This window comes from Triticum urartu, chromosome 3 (genome assembly GCF_003073215.2).
Source record: "Triticum urartu cultivar G1812 chromosome 3, Tu2.1, whole genome shotgun sequence".
Taxonomy (NCBI): Eukaryota; Viridiplantae; Streptophyta; class Magnoliopsida; order Poales; family Poaceae; genus Triticum; species Triticum urartu.
The window spans coordinates 544,935,636-544,950,485 of NC_053024.1; the positions used below are offsets into that span (position 1 = coordinate 544,935,636).

The following is a 14,850-nucleotide window of genomic DNA, read 5'->3' on the forward strand; positions in this document are numbered from 1 at the left end:
GACCACTTTTCTTCCGCTCTACCCCAACCACCCCTTACTCTGCATCCGCACCCTCCTCGTTCGTCATTGCCATTGTACCTCTCCGTCCGTCGCCCAGGCATTACTGGACATCTGCAATCCCCACAATCACGAGCTTGCCCACCTTGGACTACGCCGCTGTCCACACAGGATCCGTACATAGCCAGGTACCCTCGCTCGCTGCCCACATTGTTCATGGCGGACACCACGCCAGTCAAATGTCATTGACCTTTTTTAAACTTGTTATTTCCTAGTGTGAGCACCATGGCATGATACTATGTGATGGAGGATAAGTTAATGTGTGATGCGTGATTTATTAAGCCCACCATTCTGCAAGTGGACCATACTTAACCGGGCAATCTTTTTTTTGCAAACCGGTGAAAAAATCAGGCGGTCGAACCAGCCCAACACGCATAATAAAAAGAAAATGGCATGCTTGCAGCAGGAATAGAAGGGAGCTCTTTTTTTTGAATGTTGGTAGTTGATCTACCAAATTCATTGATCAGGAGAAAGAGGGTTGGTTCAGTTTATGAGGGAAACCGGACCCAAAAACCATACAAACGGCGCCTTTCGGCAAACAACACACACATCCCCACGAGCCACGGGTCCCTCTGACCGAATCCATCTCCAGGACGATGCCCCCAAGAGAAAACACGACGCCGAAAGACGCCGCCATCGTCTGATCTAAAACTAGATCAAGGGTTTCCCCCGGAGCACGTCGGGTAAGGCAAGGTGAGAGCAGCTACATCGATGCCTCCAACGAGGGAACGACGCCTGAAAGCGCCGCCATCAATGACTTCGGCCAGAACAGGAGTATGACTTTCGCCGACAGTCTCACCTGCATAGCCCGAAACCCAGGATCCGATCAACCTACACACCGAACCACTATCCCTGCCTCCACGGCCAACCGCACCTCCCCGGCGGGCTCGACATGCTTCCAACCTTGCATCCGCATCCCCACTGGACGGAGGATGCAATCCCTAGCGGCGCCATTCGTCTCCCAACGAAAGGATGCAACCAAGCACAACGCCATTCGTCTCCTCGAGGATGCAACGCCTGCCGGCCATTCCTCTCCCGGCGAAGGATGCAACAACCGCAACGAGGCCATTCCTCTCCCTCCAGCCACCTCCATCTAGTCCTCCCACCCGAAGCAGCGTCGAGCTCACCGAACCACCAAACAAGAGGATGCTACACCAGGCGAGGTGTGACGCCCCCGATTCAATCGTACACTAATCATACACGCAAATGTGTATGATCAAGATCAGGGACTCACGGGAAGATATCACAACACAACTCTACAAATAAAAATAAGTCATACAAGCATCATATTACAAGCCAGGGGCCTCGAGGGCTTGAATCAAGAGCTCGATCATAGACGAGTCAGCGGAAGCAACAATATCTGAGTACAGACATAAGTTAAACAAGTTTGCCTTAAGAAGGCTAGCACAAACTGAGATACAGATCGAAAGAGGCGCAAGCCTCCTGCCTGGGATCCACCTAAACTACTCCTGGTCGTCGTCAGCGGGCTGCACGTAGTAGTAGGCTCCTCCCGAGTAGTAGTAGTCGTCCTCAACGGTGGCGTCTGGCTCCTGGACTCCAACGTCTGGTTGCAGCAATCGGATAAAGGAAAGGGGAAAAGGGGGAGAAAAGCAACCGTGAGTACTCATCCAAAGTACTCACAAGCAAGGAGCTACACTGCATATGTATGCATTGGTATCATATGGAATAAAGGTATCATATGTGGACTGAACTGCAGAATGCCGAAATAAGAGGGGGATAGCTAGTCCTTTCGAAGACTACGCTTCTGGTAACCTCCATCTAGCAGCAGGAGAAGAGAGTAGATGGTAAGTTCACCAAGTAGCATCGCGTAGCATAACCCTAACCGATGATCCTCCCCTCGTCGCCCTGTGAGAGAGCGATCACCGGGTTGTATCTGGCACTTGGAAGGGTGTGTTTTATTAAGTATCCGGTTCTAGTTGTCATAAGGTCAAGGTACAACTCCAAGTCGTCCTGTTACCGAAGATCACGGCTATTCGAATAGATTAACTTCCCTGCAGGGGTGCACCACATAACCCAATACGCTCGATCCCATTTGGCCGGACACACTTTTCTGGGCCATGCTCGGCCTCAGAAGATCAACACGTCGCAGCCCTACCTAGGCATAACAGAGAGGTCAGCATGCTGGTCTAAATCCTATGGCGCAGGGGTCTGGGCCCATCGCCCATTGCACACATGCACGTTGCGAGGGCGGCCGGAAGCAGAACTAGCCCCCTTAATACAAGAGCAGGCTTATGTTCCAATTCGGCGCGCGCCGCTCAGTCGCTGACGTCACGAAGGCTTCGGCTGATACCACGACGTCGAGTGCCCATAACTGTCCCCGCGTAGATGGTTAGTGCGTATAGGCCAGTGGCCAGACTCAGATCAAATACCAAGATCTCGTTAAACGTGTTATCTTGAAATAACCGCGAACGCCGACCAGGGCCAGGCCCACCTCTCTCCTAGGTGGTCTCAACCTACCATGTCGCTTCGCCACAAAGATCCACACAGAGGGCCGTTGGGACAAAGGTTCTTTCAGCCCCCAATCCGTGAATCACTCGCGGGTGCTCCACGAGCCGACCCGACTTTAGTCACCACATGTATCATGTATAAAGTATATAGTACATACCCGTGATCACCTCCCGAGTGATCATGGCCCGGTAGTATAGCATAGCATACGGACAAGAATGTAGGGCCACTGATGATAAACTAGCATCCTATACTAAGCATTAGGATTGCAGGTAAAGGTAACAACAGTAGTAGCAAGGACAGGCTATGCATCAGGATAGGATTAACGGAAAGCAGTAACATGCTACACTACTCTAATGCAAGCAGTATAGAGAAGAGTAGGCGATATCTGGTGATCAAAGGGGGGGCTTGCCTGGTTGCTCTGGCAAGAAGGAAGGTTCATCAACAACGTAGTCGTACTGGGGGTCTCCGGCGGTCTCGGGGTCTACCGGAAAGAAGTAACGGAGGGGGAACACAATAAATAACAGAGCAATCAATGTAACAAAAAGCAAGATGCGGCATTACGTTGTGCTAGGGGGGACCTAACGCAGTATGAGGTGATACCGATGAAGGGGGAAAACATCCGGGAAAGTATTCCCGACGTTTCGCGTTTTCGGGCAGATGAACCGGAGGGGGAAAGTTGTGTGTTCACTATGCTAGGGATGCGTGGCCGGCGAACGGGCTGCGTACCCGGATTCGTCTCGCCGTTCTGAGCAACTTTGATGTACAAAGTTTTTCCATCCGAGCTACGGATTATTTTATATGAATTTTCAAAGTTTTATTCATTTTCTAAATTTAATTTAGTTCGAAATAATGTGAATTGCTAGGTGCACCCAGCTCTGGGTACACATAAGTGTACCAGAGGGGCTGACATGTGGGTCCAAGTGGTCCCAGTTGACCAGTCAAACTTTGACTGGTCAACAGGGGGTGGGGCCCTCCTTGTCATACATTGTTTTACTAACCTAACAAATTAAAAAGACTAAGTAGGTTATTAGGTTAACTAACACGGGTTAATTAAGTTAATTAGCTAACTAAACAGGATTAATTAAGTTAATTATTTAGTTAAATAGTTAATTAATTTTATTATTAATTTTATTATTATTATTATTTTTTATTATTTATTTTTCATTTTCGTTCTGGGCATGGGCCCTGTTCGTCATAGGCCCCATGGGGCCAAACTGGGGCGGGCGTCGGGCACACCCGAATGGGTGCTGGCCCGCGGGGATGCACCCGACACGGGCGCTGCGAGCGCCGCAGAGGGGCGGAGCGGTTGGAGACGGCGCGCTCGACGCGGCGCGTGCGCGCGTGATGGGGCCTAGGCCGCGGCAGAGCGGAATAGTAGGGGGGCTCCAGGGCAGCAGCGGGCGCGAGCGTGCGGGCGTGGGCGCGCGCTGGCGAGCGGCCAAGCGCGGATGCGCGCATGCGCAGCGGCGGTGAGCGGCCAAGGGGGATGCAGGCGACACGGCAGGGGCGAAGGCGGCCGTCGCAAGGAGCAGGCGCGGGCGGGGCGGTGGAGTAGGCGGCGGTGGCGCGGCGACAGCGGCGCCGACAAGGCTGGTCGGGGCCAGACGCGGTGGCGGCAGGAAGAAGCGGCAGCGGCAAGAGCAGCAGCAGCAGGGGCCGAACGGAGACGGGCGCGGGGCGGCTACTACGCGGTCGTCGGCAGGCCGGGGCAACGCGGCTGTGTGCGGGCGCGTGCGGTGCAGGGGGCGGCCGGAGTGAGCTCCAGGCGCGGGTGCGGCGTGCGACAGAGGAGAGGAGGAGATCGGGGCTCACGAGACCGGTAGGGGAAAGGGCAGCGGGGGTCGGGGTGGTCGATGGGGACGACGGCGTCGAAGGAGGCAGGCCGGCGAGGAGGTCCGGCGAGTCCGAGCGACGGGCGCCGGATTCGGCGCACGGCGTCGGGATTCGGCCTGATCCAGTTCTGGATCGGGGGGATTGGGAGCGAGAGGGGGAGTGGGTGCGAGCGACGTGGGAGTGGGGGGGAGTGGGTGGACCGATCTAGGTCACCGGAGGAGTGGGGTGGGTTGTAGGCGCAGTTGGGCCGGGGGAGGGAGTTGGGTCGGCCTAGCTGGGCCATGGCCCAGTTGGGCCGAGCGGGAGTTCTTTCTTTCTTTTTGTTTTTTTATTTACTTATTTCTTTTCTGTTATATTTTGTTCCTCTTTTTTTGTAAAATACCAAAATGACCTCGAAATTAGTACTACCACTAATCCCACTACCATATAAAGTTTAGACCCTAAATAGAATAGTTTAACATTTTTATTAATTATAAAAGGCATTTCAATAATTGTTTTGCTACACTTTTATTCACTTTAGAGTATTTAAAGATTTTATAAAAGTGGGGTTTCTTCACCAATATTTAATATGGATTATTTGGCTCACTCCGAACATTTTAGTTTTAATATTTGAAAAACTTTTATTGTTTGCTTGATCTTAAATTTGAATTCGAACCGTTTTCGAACTAACGCGAGATTAGCAACAGTAATCGAGGTGACGTGGCATCATTAGCAGAGGTTCACTGTAGCCTAATTATCCGGGCGTCACACGAGGTGCCATTCATCTCCCACCACTTCGTCTGCACGGCCAGCAGAAACCCAGATCGAGCCCTGCTGCCTGCGGAACTCACGCCTCCAGCAGAACCGACGTCGTGCCTCTGTCGTGCGGAGAACCACCTGCCGCCGAAGACAACCGGCTGCCACCCAGTAGATCCGCGCTGGGGGCGCCACCGGCGCGCCTCCCACGCCCCGCCAGCCGCAGATCCACGCTGGGAGCAGCGCCTGGCACCCTGCCCACGCACCGCCCCGGATCTGACGACGACCACCACGCCGCGCCCGCAGCCGCTCACCGCGCCCAGCCGCACGCCTCCTCGCGCGCCTGCCATGCCCAAGCCTCCAGCCACGCGCCACCTCGGGCCACTCCGTCGCGGACGCGCGCCCCCGCGCAGCCATGGCAGCCAGCTCGCCAAGCTCGCAGTCGTGGGAAATGAAAGGGCCCCGCCGCCACCTTCACCGGAGCAGGCGCGGGCTTTGCCGGCCGCTCCTCCGGCGGCGGCGAGCGATGGGGAGGGTGGAAAGGGGGGCTGGCGGCGCCGATCTAGGTTTCCCCCGTGTCGCCAGGAGGGCGACGCGGGGGCGGACTACCGGGTTGAAGTCCCGAGGAGAAACTGATTGCTACTAGAAGGGAGCTCTTATTGAGCGTGTTATGCGCTAGCAAGCGGAACGGCGCTCACACGCACACCTCGTGGGCCGACCCATTATGGAGGCCAACGCTCGATGCGCCAGCGAATGCGACCGGCGCAGTAAGGCAACGGTTCGTCCTGGTTTTCTGGTCACAGTTGACCAGTAGCAGTTGACTGGTCAATCTTTGACTAGTTGATCATTGACTTTTCAAAAAATGCATTTTTTCTGAAAATCAGGAATTAAAAAGTCATTCACAAAAAAAGTCCGTGGGTTCAAAACTAGTTGACAAACTTCAAAAAAAAGTTCACAAAAACAAAGAAAGTTCATCAATTTTGGAAAAAGTTCATTCGGTTCTTGAAAAAGTTCGTCCATTTTGAGAAGAAAATCAGCGATTTTGAAAAAAGTTCATTCAATTTTGAAAAAAAATCATCAATTTTGAAAGAAAGTTTATCAATTTTTAAAAAGTTCATCAATTTTGGAAAAAAGGTTCATCAATTTGAAATAAGTTCATTCAATTTTGAAAAAAGTAAAGAAAACAAAGAATAAAATAGAAGAATAAAAAAGGTAAAAAAGTTCCAATAAAAAATAAAAAGAAAAAAGAAAAAAGGAAAGAAAAAGAAAAAGGAAAGGAAGAAAAGCAGGAAGACGATGAAACATGGCACACCAGGTGGCGATGGTGGGGTGGTTAACGCATCTGATGATCGACCATGAGGTCACCAATTCGAAACACCACGCTATATATTCAATGAGAAACCTCCAAAAACTTCAAAAAAGAAAACGTATCCATTCCATATTAAGTGTCACTGATTTAGTATAACTTGGTACTAAATCAGCAACGGTTAATATGGAATGAAGGTAGTACTTGACATCAGGATAGCTTTCAAAGATTAATCGAGATCATAACACAAAACTGCTAATAGGTACCCCGAAAAATTAAGAAAAAAGAACTGACTAACCGGATGATATTTGCGCTGCGAAAAAACTTCTTACAAATTTCTGCTGAACTGAAACCAGAATAAAAGAAAATACCTTCATTACACTCATGAACCACCAATTCTACCTCAATTACATCGTCCTCTCGTCACCAAAGCGTAGGATTCCCATCGTTGCTACATAAGAGAAATCAGCCAAATTTTGTCTGGCTTTCAGTCACGCGTTCTCAAAGTCAACCATTTCAATTTGTGTTCATTGACAGCCTGTTATAGTGGCGGCAAGGACCAGAAAGCAGCAGCTGAACCACACAAAGAAACCCACGGTACTGGAAACCCTACCACTAGTTTCCTACAAGATTACAACAACAACAAAATATAGCTCGACTATTGGTTACCAGCAATGACAAAATGCTCAGTTGAAAGAAGCATTTAACAACTAAATGATGTGGATGATTGTATTCTCTGAAGCTTATTTATGTGCCGATCTATGAGTCCTTGGCGGCTTTAATTATTTTCTTGCTGACCTGGCCAACATGTATCATTTTCATTCAAACTCATCTGCAATATTACTAGATGCATCCTTATAGACTAGGAAGAAGTAAGCACGAAGGAAGGAACTAAGAAAAGTATGCAGAAGACTCGGACAAGTGGTGCCTAAGTAACTACAAGTAGCCCAACTCCGCTATAATGAACAGCCAAACAAAGTAGATGTAAGTGCACCACCACAAACCACATTGCAGATCCACAAAATACAGAATTGCAGACATGGCTAGCAAGAAGATTATGTTCTTCAAACTGATCATAAGCCTTAGCCTTGCTGCTCGCAGTACTGGCAATGAGGACGATCAATTTGTATACTCAGGCTTCACCGGCAGCAACCTCGCCCTTGATGGCAATGCCAGGATCATGCCAAGCGGTCTCCTCGAGCTGACCAATGGTACAGCTCGGCTTAAAGGCCACGCATTCCATCCAAACCCCATGCGCTTCCACAAATCTCCCAATGGCACGGTGCGTTCTTTCTCTGTATCGTTTGTGTTTGCCATCCTCTCCACCGACCCTGACTTGAGTGGTCATGGCCTTGCCTTCTTCATTGCACCAACCAGGAATTCCTCAGCTGCATTCCCAACCCAGTACTTGGGCCTCTTCAGTGACCAGAATAATGGTGACCCAAACAACCACATTTTTGCGGTTGAGCTTGACACCATCCAAAATTATGACTTAGAAGACATCAACGGCAACCACATCGGCATCAACATCAACAATCTTCACTCTGTGCAATCTCATGATGCTGGCTATTACAGTAATCAGAGTGGCATCTTTGAGAGGTTGGCACTCGATAGCCACAAGGCGATGCAAGTGTGGGTGAACTATGATAGAGAGGTCATACAGATCATAGTGACCATGGCCCCCATCAATCTGGCAAAACCTGAGAGGCCACTGCTTTCAACCACTTTTAATCTCTCGACAGTAATCACTAGTCCAGCATATATTGGCTTCTCGTCCTCTACAGGCACAGTCAGCGCGCAGCACTATGTGCTTGGTTGGAGCTTTGGCATGGACAGCCTCACTCCGCCCATTGACATTTCCAAACTCTCTGAGCTGCCTCGTCTTGGTCAGAAGGCTCAGTCCATGAGATTACATATACTTTTACCAATAGGAATTGTGGTGTTCCTCTTTGCAGTAACTGCTACCATTTTTCTGCTCATACGGAGGAATCTAAGGTATGCTGAGCTATGTGAAGATTGGGAGGTTGAGTATGGGCCGCACCGGTTCTCATACAAGGATTTGTTTGATGCCACAGAAGGATTTAAAGACAAGAACCTACTAGGTGGTGGAGGGTTCGGAAAGGTATACAAAGGGGTGTTGCCTATATCAAGATTCAATATCGCTGTGAAGAAGGTGTCACACGACTCAAAACAAGGAATGAAGGAATTCATCGCAGAGATTGTTAGCATAGGCCGCCTTCAACACCGCAATCTTGTCCAATTACTGGGATATTGCCGGCGAAAAGGTGAGCTTCTTTTAGTATACGATTATATGCCAAATGGAAGCCTAGACAAATACTTATATGGCAAAGATGGAAAGCCTACTTTGGATTGGTCTCAGTGGTTTCAAATCATCAAATGTGTATCAAATGGATTACTCTACCTTCACGAGGAGTGTGAGAAAATTATCATACATCGAGACATCAAGGCAAGCAATGTGCTCATCGACACCGAGATCAGTGGGCGAATAGGTGACTTTGGTCTTGCAAGGTTGTATGACCATGGTAGCGACCCAGAAGCCACACGTGTTGTTGGCACCATAGGATACCTAGCTCCAGAGCTTGCACGCACTGGCAAGGCAACCCCATTTACGGATGTATTTTCCTTCGGTGTGTTCATTCTTGAGGTCACCTGTGGGCAAAAGCCCATCATGAAAGATACGGAGGAAAGCCATCTCATGCTAGTTGACTGGGTGCTTGAACATTGGCATAAATGTTCACTCAATGATGCAGTGGACATCAAGCTTCAAGGCGAATTGATGTTGGTGAAGCATTCTTAGCACTAAAGCTAGGATTATTGTGCTCTCACCCATTTACAAACATAAGGCCAACTATGAGGCAAGTCATGCAGTACCTCAACAAGGAAATGCCACTACCGGAGTTGATGCCAACGCATTTAAGCTTCTGCATGCTGTCTTTGATGCAGAGCGAAGGTTTCAACCCTTACGTCATATCACATTCTTCATCAGCAACGAGCTTTGGCACAATGTCAAGCTTTTCAGGAGGAAGATAAGTAGATGGCACACATATGCATCAAGACTGCAGGGCGTGCTTGCTCATATGTTTGGCATGCACACATAACTGGATTTGTGACTGCAAGTTCTGTAGTTCTTAAGTTTCACACCAGTTATTTTTATGTGGAGATTGTGTATATAAATTTGATATTTGTTCAAGGCCTTGTAATAAATGACACAGTGGGTACATGGAGATAGGCTAAATCAAACAGGCACACAAACACGAAAGGAAGTGCTAGTCTATTAAGTTTCACAACAAAATTACATGGAGACAGGCTAGTTTATTATAGTTCTTGTTGCAAAACAAGCTAGGGTGAAGATATTGTTAATAGTTCCATTACAAAAACGAGAAAGGGCTAGAGTGAAATTGTAATTTTGTTGTTCTAGATATCATGTTTCATTCCCACCCACCCCCCCTTTAGGAGGCAAGGTGTAATCATGGTTTTCACTCAACAAGAGGCGCGGAACAAAGAGTAAGAATTTTAAGGTATATACTAAAAAAATATCTTAAGACACATTGTCCAAAGAACTATCTTAAGGGAAAATGACCGTTGCTCTCACTTCCTGCGTGCCAACTGGTGACCGTGTTGGCGACCAAGGGTGGGCTCTCTGGAAAGAGGTACTCTACTGCAATAAAACTCGGGAAAATTTCTCTGGCAACTGGTTAGGGGAAGGCTTCCCAGTGCAAACCAGGTCCTCAAGCACCACGGCCCTGGGGATGGGAAATGTACCTGATCTGGTGAAGATGAGTATGTGGATCACATCTTCTTTAGGTTTGTTAGGGATGAAATCAGGTGCAAGTGGTCACCTGTGGACTTTGCATGTTAGGCAAGGGGTTATCCGGGAAAGCTCGTCGGGTTACTTGGCTCGGTTTCGCCGCTCTGCTTGGCCACTCTAGAACATTAGGAACAAGGCCCTTATTGGGGGCATCTTTTTTAAACACCCAGCTGACACCTTCTACAAATTGATCATCTTTTTGCACCTATGGAGACCTTTGTGCAGGCAGCAGGATGCGTCGATGCTTGACCTCATCTCCAGTCTCTGGTCGCAGACAGCTTCGCTTCGAGTGGCTGCTGATGTGGCAAGCGTCGTCGACTCAGGTTAGCTAGTGGATCTTTGCGCCGGCCCCTCCCTTGGCTTTTATCTTCCTTTTTATTTCAGCCTGTCTCAGCTTAGCTGTTGAGCTACTACCTCTGGCCTGCGCAGCCCTATCTGGCATGGTTAGTATGACTTCAGAGGAACTGGCTACAGTGATGAACTGAAACCAAAGTCTAGAGAGCGATGCATTTGTTGGAACTTTCTAAATGATGGAGAAATGTGGATACTGAAAATCAGCAAGGAGACTTCCATTGGCGAGAACTAGCCTTCAGAGATACATCGAATAATACCAGTTTGTGTAGTTCACACTAACTTTAATATCGCTATCTGGTTAGCAGTTGGCTAGTGTGTTGAACAATAAACTATATGATGGTGACATTACTTTTGACCAAATGAGATAATGAACATTTCATGTATATTAGACCGTAAAGATCTTATTGAACTACAAAACATGATAAACACCCCCTTTGTTAAAAATGCTCTTAAAGTAACAACCAGGAGTCCACCACTAAAAGCTAGTATCATATTGGATTTCTCTAGCAGATAAAAAATTATAAATCCCTGTGATAATATTAAACCATTCAAAGAAAGTTTTAGGAAATCATCTGGTCCAACATGTGTTTGAAAAAATCATCCATTTCTGCGACGAGTAATTTAGATCGGAGGGAGTAGTAATTAATGCCATTGGCCAGTTGCTATTGATAGGGACTCTCCCACAGATGACTAAGACCAACTTGCAAGTCATGCTAGCTGGCTGAGACAATTCCACTGAAAGCTAGTATCATATTGGATTACTCTAGCAGACAAAAAATTATAAATACCTGTGATAATATTAAACCTTTCAAAGAAAGTTTTAGGAAATCATCTGGTCCAACATATGTTTGAAAAAAATCCGAACTAGTAATTAATGCCATTGGCCAATTGCTATTGATAGGGACTCTCCCACAGACAACTAAGACCAACTTGCAAGTCATGCTAGCTGGCTGAGTCAATTCCACTGAAAGCTAGTATCATATTGGATTACTCTAGCAGACAAAACATTATAAATCCCTGTGATAATATTAAACCTTTCAAAGAAAGTTTTAGGAAATCATCTGGTTCAACATGTGTGTCATCCTGGCTGGCTGAGTCAATTCTGCTAAAAATGAAGAACAGGCTCCTAGAAGTAGAGGGCAACTAGAAACCATTGTTCACAGTTATACTTGCAAAATACTATGTTCTTGCATATTCTTGAGATGTCATGGGTGAAAGGATCGAGATGGACCTAGAGGGGGGGTGAATAGGTACAACTACAAATTTTAATTGTTACTTAACAATTTTTAGGCAATAATGCGGAATGTGAAAGTGAGCCTAACAATTGCAAGTGAAGTACTAAGAGCCCGTTCGGAACTCATCTGGCTTCTCCAAATCCGTGCTTCTCCTGCTCCGCGCGAGGAGCCAGCCCGAACGCGCCAGCTCCAGGAAGCCAGCTCCGCGGAGACGATCCCTCTCCAGTGTAAAATCACGGAGCAGCAGAAGTGCAGCTCCCAGAAACAGCGAAGTAGAAGTTTGACAAAATTACAGCAGGATTGCCACCGCCAAGTGAATAACGGTTCGCTCAATTAGAAAGACCAGTCGAACGATGCCTCGCCCCACGTTCTCCCAGCCAAACTACGCCGTGGGCTGCTGCCTTTTTCAAAGAATTGGGCCTTAAGCCCAGCACATGCAGCCCATCTTCACTTCCACGGATCTGAGAAGAATTTTCCGCAGCCGAACACACCTAGCTCCGCGAGAGAAGCTGGCAGTGAGTATGAGAAGCTGGAATCATGGATTTGGAGAAGTCAGAGGAGTTCCGAACGGGGCCTAAGTACTAAGCAGGTAACACAAGTAGTAACTAGGCAAATAGAAAGTGATGAAGTAAGTGCTAAGAGACAAGTAACCACAAGTAGAGAGTTAGGGTTAGGGATAACCGCAACTCTGGGAGACGAGGATGTATGCCGATGTTCACTTCCTTGAAGGGAAGCTACGTCACCGTTAGAGAGGTGGATGTTACCACGAAGGCACACCAACGCCACGAAGGCTCACCCTATTCTCCCTTTGAGACAACACCAAGAAGGCGTTTCTCAACCACTAGTGGTAGACCTTGGGGTGGTCTCCAAACCCTCACAAACTTTTCGGGGGTAATCACAAAGCTCGATTCCTCTCCAAAAGACTCCTACCGCCTAGGAGTCTCCAACCTCCAAGAGTAACAAGATCGATGGGGAAAAGCTCAAGACTTGCTCAAATCACAAATTCCTTTGGTGAAAAGATGGAGAAGGAGTGGATCTATCACTTGATTGGACAACTTCTCTCGAATGCTCTCAAATCCCTTGGGGATCTAAGATTTGGTGTGGAGGTGTAAGAGAGAGAGTGAGATGTGTTCTAGGGTTTTTCAAGAGTGAATGGTCAACCCTCTCCCATGGGGAAGAAGGGCTATATATAGTGTGACCTCATATATGGCCGTTGTAGTGCAAGTGAACGGGCAGGTCGTACATCCGGGCTAGGGGCCGGACATCCGGCCTGGCAAGCCACTTAAAGAGCAAGGTAGAAAATAGAGCAGGAAACAGAGGGGCCGGACATCCGGGGGTCAAGCCTGGACATCCGGCATAACAGGAAGGCCCAGACATCCGGCAGGTGGCCGGACATCCGGCGCGCAGCCCAGCATAAAAACGTCCTCTCGACACCTATGCCCGGATATCCGGCAAGGAGCCCGGACATCCGGCGAGCACTGGGAGCCCGAACATCCGACAGCAACACTGCACAAAAGTGCATTCTGGAATGGCTAGGCCCGAATATCCGGCGAGAGGCCCGGATATCCAGGGAGTAGCCCGGACATCCGGCACGAGGCCCGGACATCCGGCACTCCCAGAGACAGAAAGATTAGAAGTAAAGAGGGGATAAAAAGAACTATGTAAAGGAGTATTTTTTTTGACTCGAGCAAGTCTGTTACGAACCCAATCGATCCCCTCTTAATAGTGCGGGATCTTATACTCAAGGAAACAAAATGTAACATCATTTTAACACTTCATCCTTGAGAGAACCCACTTCGTATGCTCTTAATCCACACACAATTTGACGAACCGGGGACCAACACCTGAGATTCACTTGACAACCATTGTTAGTCCCCTACATGTAGATTGTCATTAAATCAAAACATAATATAAGGGCATGATTGCACTTTCAATCTCCCCCTTTTTGTTTGTTGATGACAATCATACATGTAGTATCATAAATGTAATTAATAATCTTAGCAATGACAATCATGAGAGCAAAAAGAATACAAAATAGTTACAATTTGCTTTTAGCTCCCCCTCATTGTGTGCATGCGATGAGTATATTAGAATGACCAACACAAAAAATTCGTATGGTAGCATATGTAACACAAAGAGATACAAAAGTGAGAGACAAGCACATATGAAATCATCATAACTCATCAGATAGACTGAGAACATTTCATGGCCACACATTAACATAACATAGTCTCAGATGAACAAGTACCATAGGTAGCAGCATAAAGTTGGAATAACATCTCATAGCATGACCATATTACTAAGATACTACTTCTCCCCCTTTGACAGCAACAAGTAAAAAAGGGGCGAAGAACTAAACAGGCTCAATCACTCCTGGCGGATGTCATCATCATCATCATCAAAGAACTCGGGGTACTCAGCACGAGATGGAAAGCCGAAAGTGGACGAGGATGGAGCTGCAGGAAGAGGATCATCATCACTAACGGGATTCCCACGGTCACGGAGGCGCTGTTTTAGCTGATTCTTGGAGATGACTAGATGCTTCTGAACATCATGATTCTGCTGGCGGTTGAAAGTGATCGCCTTCATGGTAGCAGACTGAGCCTTACCCAAGAATGATGCAAACCGGCCACGAGGAGCGGTCGAGGAAGATGGAACAGAAGAACCAGTGGGCTGAGTAGGAGTAGCTGTCCGCCCACCAGCAGACCTCCTAGGCTGAGGAGAAGCAGAAGCTCCCACGCGCATATGAGGAGGAGGCTTCCAAATGGAGTGCACAGTTGGCTTAACCACCTCAAAGGGAGCAGTGTGATCAATCAGAGCCTGAATAAATGGAGCATGAGGGAACTAGCGCGTCTGAATGAAACTGCAAAGATGGATCTCATGCCAAATGAAGTTGGCTGTGTCCAGAGGCTCAGTGGGTTTCTCATGCATACGAACCATCAAGTCAATGCAATAGTTGCGAGCCCTCGATCGATCTCCCTTCTTAGGGTAGAGAGTGCGAATCACACACTGATAGAGGATGAAGAAAGGAG

General features: G+C 48.0%; 1 pseudogene; it reads left to right on the top strand.

The window, feature by feature from the left end:
• Window positions 1-7,384: 7,384 nt before the first annotated feature.
• LOC125548668 lies at window positions 7,385-9,797 on the top strand (annotated as a pseudogene).
• Window positions 9,798-14,850: the final 5,053 nt, after the last annotated feature.